We start from the raw sequence: 15000 nt of genomic DNA, 5'->3' as shown, positions 1-15000 counted from the left end.
TATGAATAGGCATTAGAGGCCAAAGGTAATGAGCGACGCCCCTTTCAGGCGCAGGAGAAGTTCGGCAACAGCTGGGCTGTGATGGACGCCATTTTCAGTCGGGAAGTGGACGCACAGTTGGTGCTTGTGTGCGACCAAGAGCTCGAGTGCGACCAGGTCCTCCCTCGCCTGCCCTCGCTCCCCTCGACCTCCCCCCAGCCCGAGGAGCTCCTCCAACAACTGCTCACTCTCAGCCGTCGCTACGCCCTCGCCCTCGAGCTGGTGTTCCTCGACCAGTCTCTCCACGAGGACGACTTGGTCCTCCTGGAGAGGACGGACCAGATCTACAGACACGTCCAGGGCCTAGTGGACGTGATCGTGGCCCAAGTGGAGCAGTGCCGAGTGGACGCAGACGACGCCGTGGTCGCGAGACTGGCGGGGAAGCTGTACAAGGGCGCCTCCTCCGACGGGAGGAACCAGCGCGGCTTCCGCACCTTGAGGCAGTGTCTGTTTGGGCTTCGCTACATCAGGGGACTCTTGTAGGCCAGCCTCCCCTCACCCTGTTTATTATTGACCTGAAACTATGTATTGTTTTATCTATTAAAATATGAGTCATGAACTATTCATGTTCTAAAACTTTTTACACCTTTCCCGACATCCAACTTTACCCAAGCAGTATACGTATTAGCATTGTGGCAATTTTTAATTTATTCATACATTTCAATCTTGAGACAACATACGTTATCATAAATGTTCATTATGGTCTTAATAAAAAAGAATTGTCACACATGCTACATATTCTTGAAATTGACAGAAATTCCTTTAATGTTAAAGTTTTTGACCAGTCCCTATTTATCTTCCCATTTATACTTTGCCAAAATTCAGATTATGTTTAAAGTTCATCCAGAGAGAAAAAGGGAAGGAGATGAACGAATGAATGAATGAATGGGGGCAAGAAAGACAAAAGAAAATATGGTATGAGCGAAGATGAAAGAGGAAAATATAGTATTAGCGAAGATAAAACAGAAAGAAAAATAATGAATGGGATGGAAGAGGGAAAATTTGAGAAAGAGCGAATGGGTGAATAAATGAGTGAGAACGAATAACTAAATAAATGATAGAGAGAGAGAGAGAGAGAGAGAGAGAGAGAGAGAGAGAGAGAGAGAGAGAGAGAGAGAGAGAGAGAGAGAGAGAGAGCACATTATAGAAAGTTGGGCCCAGGGAGGTGGAGTGCCAAAATCAGGCTTTTCTTTATCCCTCGAAGCTCACCGCGTTATACCTCATGGTAATGACTCGTCTCCGAGACTTTAAAACTATGCTTCGATTTATAAATTCCTTCATTAGCTTGTTTCATAGACCTTTTATGTATGTGCATGTGCACATATATGCAGGCATATGTTCACAATATTTCTTACAAATATGCCTATCATTAATTTTCATGTGGTTTCCGTTTATTTAATAGCTACATAACTTTAGTGTCAGGAATGAAAAAGGTTAATATTGACTACTCTCTCAAGCCCGGATGGCTCAGTCGGTAGAGCATTAGGCTTTTAACCTAAGGGTCCAGGGTTCGAGTCCCTGTTCGGGCGAACTTTTTTGACAAGAAATAAAGGGGGAGATGGGGAGGGAGGAGGAGAGTCAGAGCGGGAGAGAAGAGGTAAAGAGGGATTTAATAATGACTTATGTTATAAGCCCCCCCCCCCACATATATATATTTACACACATATTGTAAGGTGCACATCTAGCTTAAGGCCAGATGTCTTCTGTGAGAGGAGCCCGGAACACTCCTGTGAGGCAGGAGAGGCTTAGGGACCGAGTATGAAGAGACAAAAAGGGGGTCCCGTTCACTCCTCGTGAGGAAAGGAAGAAGTCAAACTGGAAGCCGAAAGGGAATGGCCAAACTTCCAGGTCCTGCGGAAATAAATTGCTTCCACAGATCTTATTTACCGGACAGTGTTTGGAAACAGTCCTTTTCATACATAAAATAAGCAGATAGTCGTGGTAAGCGGAGAGATAAGAGCAGTAGTAGTCATGGTAGTAATAGTGGTAGAAGCAGGAGTAGTAGCAGTGGTGGCAGAAGCAGGAATAATGAAGTAAAACACACAAGATCAGGTAAAAGCAGCAAAAATAGTAAAAGCTAAGATAAAACAACTCTAAAACACGACGGCAGGTAAGCAATAGTTAAAATCAGACTAAAACTTAACTGAGATCGTAAAAGAGAGACTGAGTAAAAACAGAAGTAAAAGCAATAAAAAAGTAAAAGGTGAATGAGGTGAATGAGATAAAACATAGATAAAGGACATGTACAAGCAATAAATAAGGTAAAATAAAGGGCATTAGTTAAAACAGCCCAAAACTTACTGAACTCTTCTAATGCCTTATTGATGAAACTACTTATACGTCCAGGACAAATACGACCTCGTAACGAAAAGGGGCTGGTACGACCTTCGGTGATGTTTCAGCAGAGAAGAGGATCCAAAAGACACAGAATTCCAGCTGACACTGTTTGTTGCCATGGGTCGCGGGCTGTCATGGACTCGTGACGTCATAAAATAACGAATCAGTTCTCAAAATGAATTACAATAAAATACAAATAAAATAAAATACGTGATAAAAAATATTAGGCAATAAAATACACAATAAAACCAAAGAAAGACATCATGAGAATACAAAATAAGGGAAAAAATATCAATATATCAATATCAATAAAATCAAAATTAAAACACAGGGCGAGAAAGAGCCAAGTAGTAATAATAAAAAAAAAATACAAGACAAACATATAAAGCGATAAAATAAATATTTAAAACTCACAATAAAAAAATGACTTGACAGAAATGACGTGTCGTGCCGCTGACACCGCAAAATAAGTTAAAACTACAATAAAAGGACAATAGGACTCAACGATAAAACGCAAGACTTAAAACACTAATTAAATGTAATATACAAAAGCAGAACTGTTATAAATTAACACAAGAGTAATTAAAATAATTAAAACGGGGAGCAATAGAAAACGGGCACCGGGGTAACTATAGTAGTCCCGCGCAGGGTAAAACGTGGTGCCATACAAAGTTAAATGCGCGTGCAACTGGAGTGTGTCGCCCTCATCTCTGGATTAAATATTTTTTACCACACTCCACAATATCCGTACACCGCACCTCACTCGCCTCCACCGCCTTCCTTTGCCGATGTTTTGCTTGAGCGGAAGTGAGTGAAGTAACGATCAAGCGAAAGGCTTAAACTACTATTCCTGTAGAAATCCTCGTAGTTTTTACACTGGGAATCCCTATGATCAGCTCTAATTCCTTCTTGAGTCTTTGTTTCTCACATTATTGGCATTTCTCTCGCCACTTCTTCCTCGGTCTGTTCTTCTGTCTTTCGTTCCTTCTGATTCTCTTTCTTTATACATAAGTACACGTGGGTGTATGTATGTGTGGATGTTTTGTGTTGACCATATCAGTCAACAGGTATCTAAAAAAAAGTAAATAGAACAAAAAATTCCCCAAGGTACGACAGCGAAGCCCAAGATAACGTTCCCACGGGGCGTTCTCCCGAGCAACGGCGTCGCCAAAACACACCATTATCTTAGTGACGTCATAGGCCGGATGACCTGATGGGTGACAGCGATAAGAAGCGACCAGAACCAAACAAGCTCCTCTTCGAAAGCAGCTCCTCAGATTTCTTGCTTGCTTTGAGAATGGCGTAGTTCTCTCCTTAAGTTTCTCTCTGTCTTTTTCTTTTCCCCTCTTTTTTTTGTATCTTCACTCCGCAAGTAAAATCTTAAAGTGCTTTCTACGATCACTCATTGTCCACCCAGTAAAACACTTTGCCTCCAGATCGCCTTAGAAATCTCACTCGATCCTTGGTCGTCCTTCTTCCACTCTTCGCCGCCTGCACCTCCTCCTCGAACTACTCATCTTCCTGGGCCTCGATGTTACTTCCTTCGCCTCGGACCTCTGGGCTCTCGCCGCCCCCCGTCCGCCCCAAGGGCGTCAGCTGCGTCTTCGAGACATCCTCCTCCGCCGAACTCAGCTCCTTCTAACTCTCCTCGAAGACTACGTCGACTTTTACGTGAGCTCTCATTCCTTCAGTGTTATCCAGCATCAGTGCCCCATCGCCCTTCTCCCATCCCGAGGAGCTCCTCTAGCAAACTCCTCACTCTCACCTGCCGTTATGCCCTCGCCCTCAAGCTGGTATTCCTCGATTAGTCTCTGTACGAGGACGACTTGGTCCTCCTGGAGAGGACGGACCAGATCTACAGACGTCCAGGGCCTAGTGGACGTGATCGTGGCCCAAGTGGAGCAGTGCCGAGTGGACGCAGACGACGCCGTGGTCGCGAGGCTGGCGGGGAAGCTGTACAAGGGCGCCTCCTCCGACGGGAGGAACCAGCGTGGCTTCCGCACCTTGAGGCAATGTCTGTTGGGGCTTCGCTACATCAAGAGCGCTCTGTAGTTGAGCCTCCTCTTGCCCTGTTTATTTTCGGCCTTGGATTATGTATTGTGTTATTCATCAAAAGATCAATCATACACTATATATTTTTAAGTAAAACTTCTTACACCTTTCTCAGTATCAAGCTTGACTCAAAGAAGCATTGGGACATTATGAAATCTATGCAAACAGTACAAGCTTAAGACAACTCATTATTAGGAGTTATGTACATACAAGATACATACACAACAATAGCTTCTTTTCATTCAGCATAGTATTTCTGCTTGAAACTAACATGAATTCTATAAAGGTTAAAGGTGATATATATTTTTTTCCAAATCTATTAATTTCGACAAATGCACTTAATCTGAGGAGTAAAAATGCCCCTGAAGTGCCCCCTTCTACTGAGACAAATATAAATCGGAAAAATGCAGTATATATATACACACACACACACACACACACACACACACACACACACACACACACATATATATATATATATATATATATATATATATATATATATATATATATATATATTTTTTTTTTTTTTTTTTTTTTTTTTTTTTTTTTTTTTTTTTTTTTTTTTTTTTTTTTTCGAAACTCACACTTTATTTGCGGTGTTATCAAAAGTACCCTTCCTATTAATTTCCTATTCTGATTACTTAATACTAAAGGGTAAATTTTAACAAAAAGATGGGTATCGTTTCTCAGCTTTGGCCATAACCGTTACTATGACGCTTCCTCCTGCCTTTCGTTCCCTCGCGTTCAACACAGGATTCGCGTCTATTGAGGGATCGCTCTCACGCCGAGTTTGCGTCTTTCCTTCGGCAGATCGCGGAGGCAGCCTTTCTGTCTCTGAGCCTCCAAGGTGCAGTCCTCCTCGTAGGGCCATTTCTGCCTGTATAGGAAGAGAATTCGATCCACAGACAAATTTGATCTTAGACTCCTTTCATAAACCTTTAGCATGTGTGTATGTGTGTGTGTGTGTGTGTGTGTGTGTGTGTGTGTGTGTGTGTGTGTGTGTGTGTGTGTGTGTGTGTGTGTGTGTGTGTGTGTGTGTGTGTGCAAATTAATGCAGGCATATATTCATTTAGCGTCTTGAATGAAAAATATTGATAACGTCCATTTCAAGCCCGAATGGCTCAGTCGGTAGAGCATTAGGCTTTTAACCTAAGGGTCCAGGGTTCGAGTCCCTGTTCGGGCGGAATTTTTTTTATAAGAAAGAAGGAAGGAGATGGAGAGGAAGGAGTGAGAGTCAGACTTAATCATGAATTGTGTATACACACATGCATGCGGAATATATACATACATACATATATATATATATATATATATATATATATATATATATATATATATATATATATATGTACACACACACACACACACACACACACACACGCACACACATTGTACACTTGAAATCCCTTAGATCAGCTCTTATTCCTTCTTTAGTGTTTGTCTTCCCATATTATTCGTATTACTTTCCCCACTTCTTCTTCGGTATGTCCTTCTGTCTGTTTATTCTATCTACCTACTTATTTTCATTCTATTTTTCTTATCCTATACATGTACATGCATGTGTGTGTGTACGCATGGGCATCTGGCATCGACCATATCAGAACACTCGTATCTAAAAAAAAGATAAATCTTTTAAAAATCCCAATGATATGACCAAGATACCGTTCCCGCGGGGCGTTCTCCCGGGAAACGGCGTCGCCAAAACTCATCTTGATTTTGGTGACGACATAGGCCGAATGACTATGTGGATGACAGCTATAGGATGAGGCCCGAGACATCTCCCGATCAGAACAAGCTCTCTTTGAATTTCTTTCTCTTTTTCTCTTTTATTTGGAACTTCGTCATTGCTCACTTTCAACTGCTACTGCGCCCTCGCCCTCGAGTTGGTGTTCCTCGATCAGTCTCTCCACGAGGACGGCTTGGTCCTCCTGGAGAGGACGGACTAGATCTACAGACACGTCCAGGGCCTAATGGACGTGATCGTGGCCCAAGTGGAGCAGTGCCGAGTGGACGCAGACGACGCCGTGGTCGCGAGGCTGGCGGGGAAGCTGTACAAGGGCGCCTCCTTCGACGGGAGGAACCAGCGCGGCTTCCGCACCTTGAGGCAGTGTCTGTTTGGGCTTCGCTACATCAGGAGCCTCTTGTGGTCGATCCTCCTCTCGCCCTGTTTGTTATGGGCCTTATATTATGCATTAGTTTATCTGTTAAAGCATGCAATGATCTTTTCATAAAACTTTTTACATCTTTTCCGATATCAAGTTATATCCTAATAGTATAAATACAGCATTAAGGCAATGTGTAACCTATTCATATAGTTAATTCTTGAAACAATATACGTTATCATGAGTATTCATCATAGAGTCAACACCAGTTTCTCTTTTCTCATATTGTCACACATGCATGCTACACGTGATCGAGGTTAGTTTTTGACCAATTACATTCTTACTTTGCCAAGGGTTGTTCTTTGGTAGGTTCATTTGTTAATGTTCATATGCATCTAATCTGTTAAGTAGTTTTCTTGGAAAATGATCTTGAAGTGTTTCCGTCCACAGTTCCAAATGTGGATCCCTGAAGCCATGATGACGTCACAATCAGCGGTTGTAACTGCATCTGTGGCGAAACTGACGGTCATTTTCCGAGATCTGCTTCGCTTTTCAGACAGAAATTCTTTTGGGGACGATAAATGAAATGAGACAGAAGAGGTTGTGCTAGAAGAGGTAGAGCTTGTCTGAATTGAGAATCCTATCGGCTTGAGGCGGAAAACTCGGATGGTCCTGCAGGTGATTTCTACAGTCCATCCAGATTGACAGAAAATGGGAAAGCGAGCGAACGGATGAATACATGGATTGAGGGAAAGAAAGAAAGAAGTAAATATAGCATTAACGAAGAAGAAAAGAGAAAGAAAAGTAATGAATGGGATGGAGGAGGGAAAATTTGAGAGAGACGGGGAGAATGAATGAATAAATGAGAGTGAGTGTGTGTATGTGTGTGTTTGTGTTGTGTTTGTTTGTGTTGTGTTTGTGTTTGTGTTTGTGTTTGTGTTTGTGTTTGTGTTTGTGTTTGTGTTTGTGTTTGTGTGTGTGTGTGTGTGTGGTGTGTGAGGGATAGAGATAGAGAGAGAGTAAACATTATAGAATGTTCACCGCATTACGTACACCTCATGGTAAGGATTTGCCTCCAAGGCTTTAAACAGGGCTTCGATTTACAATTTAATTCTTCGACTTGCTTCATAGATTTTTTATGTGTGTATGTGTACATATATGCAAATATTTAAATCATATTTCTTGCAAATATGCCTATCATTAATTTTCATGTGGTTTCCATTCATTAATAGCTGCATAACTTTAGTGTCACTAATGGAAAAGATTGACTAGTCTGTCTCAAGCCCGAATGGCTCAGTCGGTAGAGCATTAGGCTTTTAACCTAAGGGTCCAGGGTTCGAGTCCCTGTTCGGGCGAAACTTTTTGATGAGGAAGAAGGAGGGAGATGAGAGAGAGAAGTGAGAAGAAGGAGCGAGAGTCAGAGCAGGAGATGGATTTAATTAAGACTTGTGTAAGAAGCGCGCGCGCGCACACACACACACACACACACACACACACACACACACACACACACACACACACACACACACACACACACACACACATATATATATACACACATATTCATAAACACACACATATCCGTATTATAGTCCACTCAACACTACACCTCACTCGCCTTCGCCTTATTTTACCGATGTCCAATGAAGTAACGAGCAAGCGAAAGGCTACAATCCCTGTAGGAATCCTTGAAGTCTTTGCACTGGGGATCCTTTTGATCAGCTCCAATTCCTTCTTGAGTGTTTATCTTCCCATATTATTTCCCATATTATCAGCATTTCTTTCCTTCTCTTCCATCTTCTTTTTACATAAACTTATATACTTGTATGTACTTGTATGTCTTGTATCGACCATATCAGTCCACACATACCTTTAAAAAGTAGATAAAACTAAAGAAGTTCCTAAAGATATGACAGCGCCGCCCAAGATAAGGACCCCGCGGGGCGTCCTCCCGACAAACGGCGTCGCCAGAGCTGATCTTCGTCTTTGTGACGTCACAGGCCGGGTGACCACGTCGATGGCAGTTTTAAGAAGACACCAGAGACGTCTTCTGATCGGAACAAGCTCCTCCTTGAGAGCTCCTCAGATTCCTTGCTTGCTTTGAGAGCAACGTTTCTGCTGCAATGGTGGGTCAGTGGTTCTCTCCCTTAGTTATTCTTCCTCCTTTTTCTACGATTCTTTGGGTCTTCATCACTTCTTCAAATGACTTTTAAAGCGTTTTCTATGATCACTGTCCATCCAGTGAAGTTTCGCCGAAGGTGGTCTTTGCCTCCAGGTCATCTAAGAAGTTCCACTTGGGCCTTGGTCGTCTTCCTTCCACTCCTCGCCGCCTGCGCCTCCTCCTCTAACTCCTCCTTCTCCTCCTGGGCCTCGCTGTCCCTCCTTTCGCCTCAGACGTCCCTCTCAGCCCTCTGGGCTCCCTCCGCCTCCCCCCTTTATCCCAAGGGTGTCAGCTGCGTCTTCGAGACAACATCCTCTGCAGAACTCAGCTCCTGACTTTTACGTGAGCTCTCGATCCTCCAGTGTTATTCAACATCTTTTATGTTAAAATATAAGGAACATTTAAATAGGCTTAGAAGCCAAAGGTAATGAGCGATGCCCCTTTCAGGCGCAGGATGGACGCCATTTTCAGTAAGAAAAAGGACACAGCTGATACTTGTGTGCGACCAAGAGCTCGAGCGCAGCTAGGTCCTTCCTCGCACGGCCCCGCCCCTATCGCCCTTCTCCGGCCCCGAGGAGCTCCTCCAGCCACTGATCACTCTCAGCCACAGCTGCGTCCTTGACCAGTCTTTCCACGAGACATATATTTATAGTTTTTTACTATTCTTTTTCTAGTATATATCTCTTGAATATCTAGATACACATTGTAAGTGTTATAACTGAGTCAGAAAAATCGTATATTCCTATCCAAGCCCGAATGGCTCAGTCGGTAGAGCATTAGGCTTTTAACCTAAGGGTCCAGGGTTCGAGTCCCTGTTCGGGCACGACTTTTTGAAAATAAAAGGAAGAAGGGAGAAGGAAAGAGAAGAGAACCTCCTGGGCCATCCTTCGCCTCTGACGTCCCTCTTAGCCTTCTGGGCCTTCTTCAAGGCTGTCAGCTGCATCATCGAGACATCTTTCATCGAACTCAGCTATTCTGGTTCTCCTCGAGGACTTCGGTGATTTCCATATGAGTTCTAGCTTCCATAAATGCAAATGAAGGAGTGCCAACACCAGTGAGCGACGCCTCTTTCAGCAACAGCCGGGCTGTGATGGACACCATTTTCAGTCCGGAAGTGGAGCAGTGCCGAGTAGACGCAGACGACGCCGTGGTCGCGAGGCTGGCGGGGAAGCTGTACAAGGGCGACTCCTCCGACGGGAGGAACCAGCGCGGCCTCCGCACCTTGAGGCAGTGTCTGTTTGGGATTGGCTACATGAAGAGCCTCTTGCAGCCGAACCTCCTCTGAACCTGTTTATTATGGATCCTTCATTATGCATTGATCTATCCAGTAAACCGTCAGTCATTCATGGTCTACCATACAATACAAGCTTGAGTTAATATACGTTATCATGAATACTCTTCTTCAAGTCTTGCCAAAATCGTGCATACGTTTTTATAGAATACATCCACAATACTAGTTCCGGTTCACTCATGACAGCGAGGACTCACCTCCGAGCCCTTAAACTAGGTCTTCCATTTACAGACGAATTCATCTGTAGACTCGTCTTATAGTACGTGTGTGTATATGTGTGTAAAGGCAGATATTTATAGTTTTTTTCCTATTATCTTTCTAGAGTATATCTATTGCATATCTAGACACAATCCCCTTCGTTTAGTAGCTGCACATTGTGAGTGTTAAACCCGCTTATCGAAGCCCGAATGGCTCAGTCGGTAGAGCATTAGGCTTTTAACCTAAGGGTCCAGGGTTCGAGTCCCTGTTCGGGCGTGAGTTTTTGAAAATAAAAGGAGGGGGAAGAAGTGCGAGAGAAAAAAGAGGAAAAGGGTGATTTAATTATGACTTAATATCCGTACAAATTGCAGAAACACATATGCACGCACGCGCGTGCATACACACACATACACACACACACACACACGCACACATACACACACACACACACACACACACACACACACACACACACACACACACACACACACACACACATACATACACATAGATATTGGTATTATTGTTCACTCAACACTCCAACTTCATTTTAACTTTTTTTTTTTTAGGATGAGCTGAATGATAGGTGAGTGAAGCAATGCATAAGTCCTTGCAGCCTTTATACACTGGGAACTCCTTTGATGAGTTTTAATTCCTGCTCATGTTTTTGTCTTCTCATTTTATTTGCATTCCTCTCCCATTTCTCCTTCGGTATGTCTTTTTATGTCTGTCTGTTTATCAGTCTACGTCCCTATCTATTCATCTCTCTTGTTCTATACGTATGTGTTTGTCCATACCCGTGCATTTTCTTTAAGGGCCAGATGACCTAATGGATGGCACCTAATGGATGGCACCTAATGGATGGCATCTAATGGATGGCACCTAATGGATGGCACCTAATGGATGGCACCTAATGAGAGTGAGTGCTTCTCTCTCTCTCTTCTTTCTTTTTTCTACCATTCTTGGGAGGCTTTTCACTTATCCTGCTTTACTTCCATCCTCCTCTTAGCTTCTGCATTCCACTGGCCTTCTTTTCAGTACCTCTGCCATAGTACGCAATCGCTTTCTTCCTATAAATGCGACTGAAGGAAATTGTTAACTGCCAACGCTTAGCGACGCCCTTTTCAACAGCTATACAAGGCGCCTGCTGCGACGAGAGGAACCAGCGCGGCTTCTGATGGCCTTTTTATTCCAGGGACTTTTGTATGCATAGTTCTATTCATTAAAAAAAGCGTGTAATGTTTTGTCTAATAATTTGCTCAGTCACTATTTACCTGGACAGCCTCTGCATCTCCTAGTATCATTAAATTGTCTTACAGTGCCAATGCCTCTCCCTCCTTGCAATACCATACTCTGACAAGAATTTTGTAATCATTAATTCATAAGTGGTTTAGCAACAAACAGATACAACAGTAATGGCAAACAATGACTAATCGGATGAGTTCTAAGACTAAAATACAAAAAAAGCAAATGAAAAGTGTAAAAAAAAACAAAAAAAAGAGGAGAGAGAGAGGGAGAGAGAGAGAGAGAGAGAGAGAGAGAGAGAGAGAGAGAGAGAATATAAAGAGGAGAAAGAAGAGAGAGAAGAGAGTAGAGAGTGCAATAAAGGTAGATAGATAGATAGATAGATAGATAGAAGAAAGCAGTAGACAGATAGACAGATAGTTAGAGATAGACAGATAGATAGAGATAGATATAGAGATAGATAGATAGATAGAGAGAGAGAGACAGAGAGAAAGAGAGAGAATATTAGAGAGGGAGTTAGAGAGAGACGTGAGTAAGAGTGAAATAAATAGAGTAGATAGATAATAGATAGAGAGAGAGATTAAAGAGAGGGGAAGAAACAGAGAAAGAGAGAGAGAGAGAGAGAGAGGGAGAAGAGAGAGAGGAAGAGAGAGAGAGAGAGAGAATATTAAAGAGGGAGTTAGAGAGAGACTGTGAGTGAGTGTGCAATAAATAGGTAGATAGATAGATAGATAGATAGATAGACAGATAGATAGAGATAGACATAGATAGAGATAGACATATAGATAGAGATAGATAGATAGATAGAGATAGAGATAGAGATAGATAGATAGATAGATAGAGAGAGAGAGACAGAGAGAAAGAGAGAGAATATTAGAGAGGGAGTTAGAGAGAGACTGTGAGTACGAGTGAAATAAATAGGTAGATAGATACATAAATAGAGAGAGAGAATTAAAGAGGGGGAAACAGAGAAAGAGAGAGAGAGAGAGAGAGAGAGAGAGAGAGAGAGAGAGAGAGAGAGAGAGAGAGAGAGAGAGAGAGAGAGAGAAGAGAGAGAGAGAGAGAGAGAGAGAAAGAGAGAGAGAGAGAGAGAGAGAGAAATGTCATTATTGAGTCTGAGGCTATATAACAGTATTTTTAACGTACCATCTCTTTTAACAGGTACATATTTCTCTAATTGCCTCCCCCCCAGAATAAAAACGGAAGAGGAAAAAAGAAACCTGACATATTTCTGTGAATCTTTTTCAATTGTACAAAGAGCATTTCTATTCAAAAAGGAAGTTTCCTCTACAGGTACGGTATACAGAACGAATAGCCGAGGTTCGAACGAGCTGACTGAAGCCTCGCGTCTCGACTCGTCTCGCGCGCGGGTGGACGAAGGAAGGCACACCCTACCGCAGCTGAGGGTCGGGATCAGGGGCGTGGTCGTCTTTTTGCTCCTGTTTAAGTATTTATGATGTGGCGATTCGATTCTAATACATTCTTTTGAGGAGATAATTCATTTCAAGAAAGTTTTGGTTATAATTTTTGCAGGGATATCGGCGTCGTTAGAAGTTTCCGCGTCGATAGAATTTTCAGCGCTGGTTTGTGTGACATTTTTTTTTTTTTTTTAGAGTTTCGGCGTTGTTGGCTTTTCTTGATTATAATGGATATTAGATTCCGCATATAATTTTTCGGTGTTCGATGCTTTTTCGTGTCTATCGATTAACAGAAGTTAAAATTCTTTATAATTTTCATCATAACTGATGTTGACGTTTTGTCTCCGCAATCTGATTTTGAAATGAAACAATAAATGAATTATTTTCACATGTGTTTAAACTCAAACCCTTAGAACTGAAGACATCCTTTGATTGATAAAAAAAACTAAATTAATCACAACTTCTTATATATATTATATCTATCCATTGCAGAAATAGCTCTGTCCGATAAACGAATTTTCTTTATTCACTCACCTCTTGTTCTGATCATTCTCTATAGCAGTTTTCGACATCTCTATGTTGCATCCATAATGTATCATTACTTATAGGCATTTTATTTCATCCTTTTAAGCATATGGAGAGACTGAACTGTATAAAAAACAAACTGAAAACAAACAAATATTTTTGCTGGTTTAATTATTTCAATGTATTATGTCCGTTATCGCATGCTCCAATACAAAGATGCTGAGATAGCAAAGATAAGATTTACAAGCTCTTATCCTGAAAACCTGCCTCTATCATTTGCACTATCATTCACAGTGGATGAACATATATACTATACTCCCAGTAGAAGTCAAGACACTTCGGTAGATTGCCTTTTACCACAAGTCACGTTTATCGGAGTTGCCAGGACGCGTATTCCGTTGAATATAGGACTTTCAGCACATTTTTTTTGAGGTCGAGTATAATCAAGATAATTAAGAACGTTAGCATTACATGTATATATATGTATATATATATACGTGTATATATATATATATATATATATATATATATATATATATATGTATATATATATATATATATATATATATGTATATATATTTATCCTTGCCGATGTTTTGCAAATGCTCAAGGATAAGCGAGTAAAGCTTATCCTACTTTTCCTGCACAAGTCCTTGTCATATGTTCACGGAAGATCCGTTTGGAGTCTTGCCTGTGTTGCTGCTTCCTGCTTTCGCCACCGTCTTTTTCCACCTCTTCATCAGTCTATCCTGTTATTAGCACTGATAAAGGCCTCTAGCAGCTATTCATCAGTCTATCCTGTTATTAGCCTCATGCTTGCTATCTAGAAATCAGCCTAATATATTCAACTCGTCTGTATATTTTCCTACATGTTTACCTGCAAATGTCCTCGCCCAGTCTCTCTCCACAAGGACGACTCGGTTCTCCTGGAGAGGACGCACCAGACCCACTGACACGTCCAGGGCCTCGCGGACGTGACACTCGAGGCAGAGTCTCTTGAGGCTTCGCTATGTCGGGAGCCTCTTGTAGGTGAGCGTCCTCCCGTCTCCTTTACGCATTGTCTTCAGACCTTGATCGTAGCATCGGTTTACGTTTTTCTCTTGGGCATTTAATTTTCGAGCAGAAGTTTTGCTTTATCCAAGATGCAGTAGCTTCGGCTGTTCACTGTAGTCTGTAATCCGTTCACTGTTTTGTAGATATGTTTTGTTAAGTAGTTATTTACCAAAATATTTAGAGGAATGTTTACAAAGAATATGAAAAATCTTGATATCTTATTTGTAGGGAAAAAATTAGCCTAAAGGTCCAGGGTTCTAGTCCCATTACAGGCACACAGCTGAAAACAAAATATCACAAAATGTAAAACAGTTTTTGTCTGGGAAAGGCAGAGAGAGAAAGAAATTGGAAGGAGAAAGAGAGCGAGAATGAAGAGGGTAGAGAAACCGACGTAGCTTTTGTTAATGTGTTCGTTTATTCTTCTCCCCCTTGATTTTTTACCCGTCGTGGCCCGGCGTCAGCATAGCTTTGTGTTGCCGTTCATTATTTCAGTGGATTTCGCTCTCTTCCTCTCTCCCTTTCTCTTTTTTCTCTCTATCTCTGCATTATTTTCAGGCCTGTCAGTCTACCTATTGG

At 42.0% G+C, this 15000-nt stretch overlaps 5 non-coding genes and 3 pseudogenes across 5 annotated transcripts; all 8 read left to right on the top strand.

Moving 5' to 3' along the window:
• Positions 1-599, top strand: part of LOC119588590 — a 1185-nt pseudogene extending 586 nt beyond the window's left edge.
• An 896-nt stretch (positions 600-1495) lies between these two features.
• Trnak-uuu lies at positions 1496-1568 on the top strand. The gene has a single exon. It is a non-coding gene; the product is annotated as a tRNA-Lys (tRNA).
• A 3973-nt stretch (positions 1569-5541) lies between these two features.
• On the top strand, positions 5542-5614 carry Trnak-uuu. Its single transcript has one exon. It is a non-coding gene; the product is annotated as a tRNA-Lys (tRNA).
• Positions 5615-6260: 646 nt separating this feature from the next.
• Positions 6261-7003, top strand: LOC119586184 (annotated as a pseudogene).
• Positions 7004-7815: 812 nt separating this feature from the next.
• Positions 7816-7888, top strand: Trnak-uuu. Its single transcript has one exon. It is a non-coding gene; the product is annotated as a tRNA-Lys (tRNA).
• LOC119586174 lies at positions 7822-9979 on the top strand (annotated as a pseudogene).
• Positions 9445-9517, top strand: Trnak-uuu. Its single transcript has one exon. It is a non-coding gene; the product is annotated as a tRNA-Lys (tRNA).
• Positions 9980-10386: 407 nt separating the features above from the next.
• On the top strand, positions 10387-10459 carry Trnak-uuu. The gene has a single exon. It is a non-coding gene; the product is annotated as a tRNA-Lys (tRNA).
• The last annotated feature ends 4541 nt before the right edge of the window (positions 10460-15000 follow it).

Source organism: Penaeus monodon, chromosome 3, assembly GCF_015228065.2.
Source record: "Penaeus monodon isolate SGIC_2016 chromosome 3, NSTDA_Pmon_1, whole genome shotgun sequence".
NCBI lineage: Eukaryota > Metazoa > Arthropoda > Malacostraca > Decapoda > Penaeidae > Penaeus > Penaeus monodon.
Note: the sequence above shows the minus strand (reverse complement) of the source record. Positions and strands in the feature narration are given on the sequence as shown.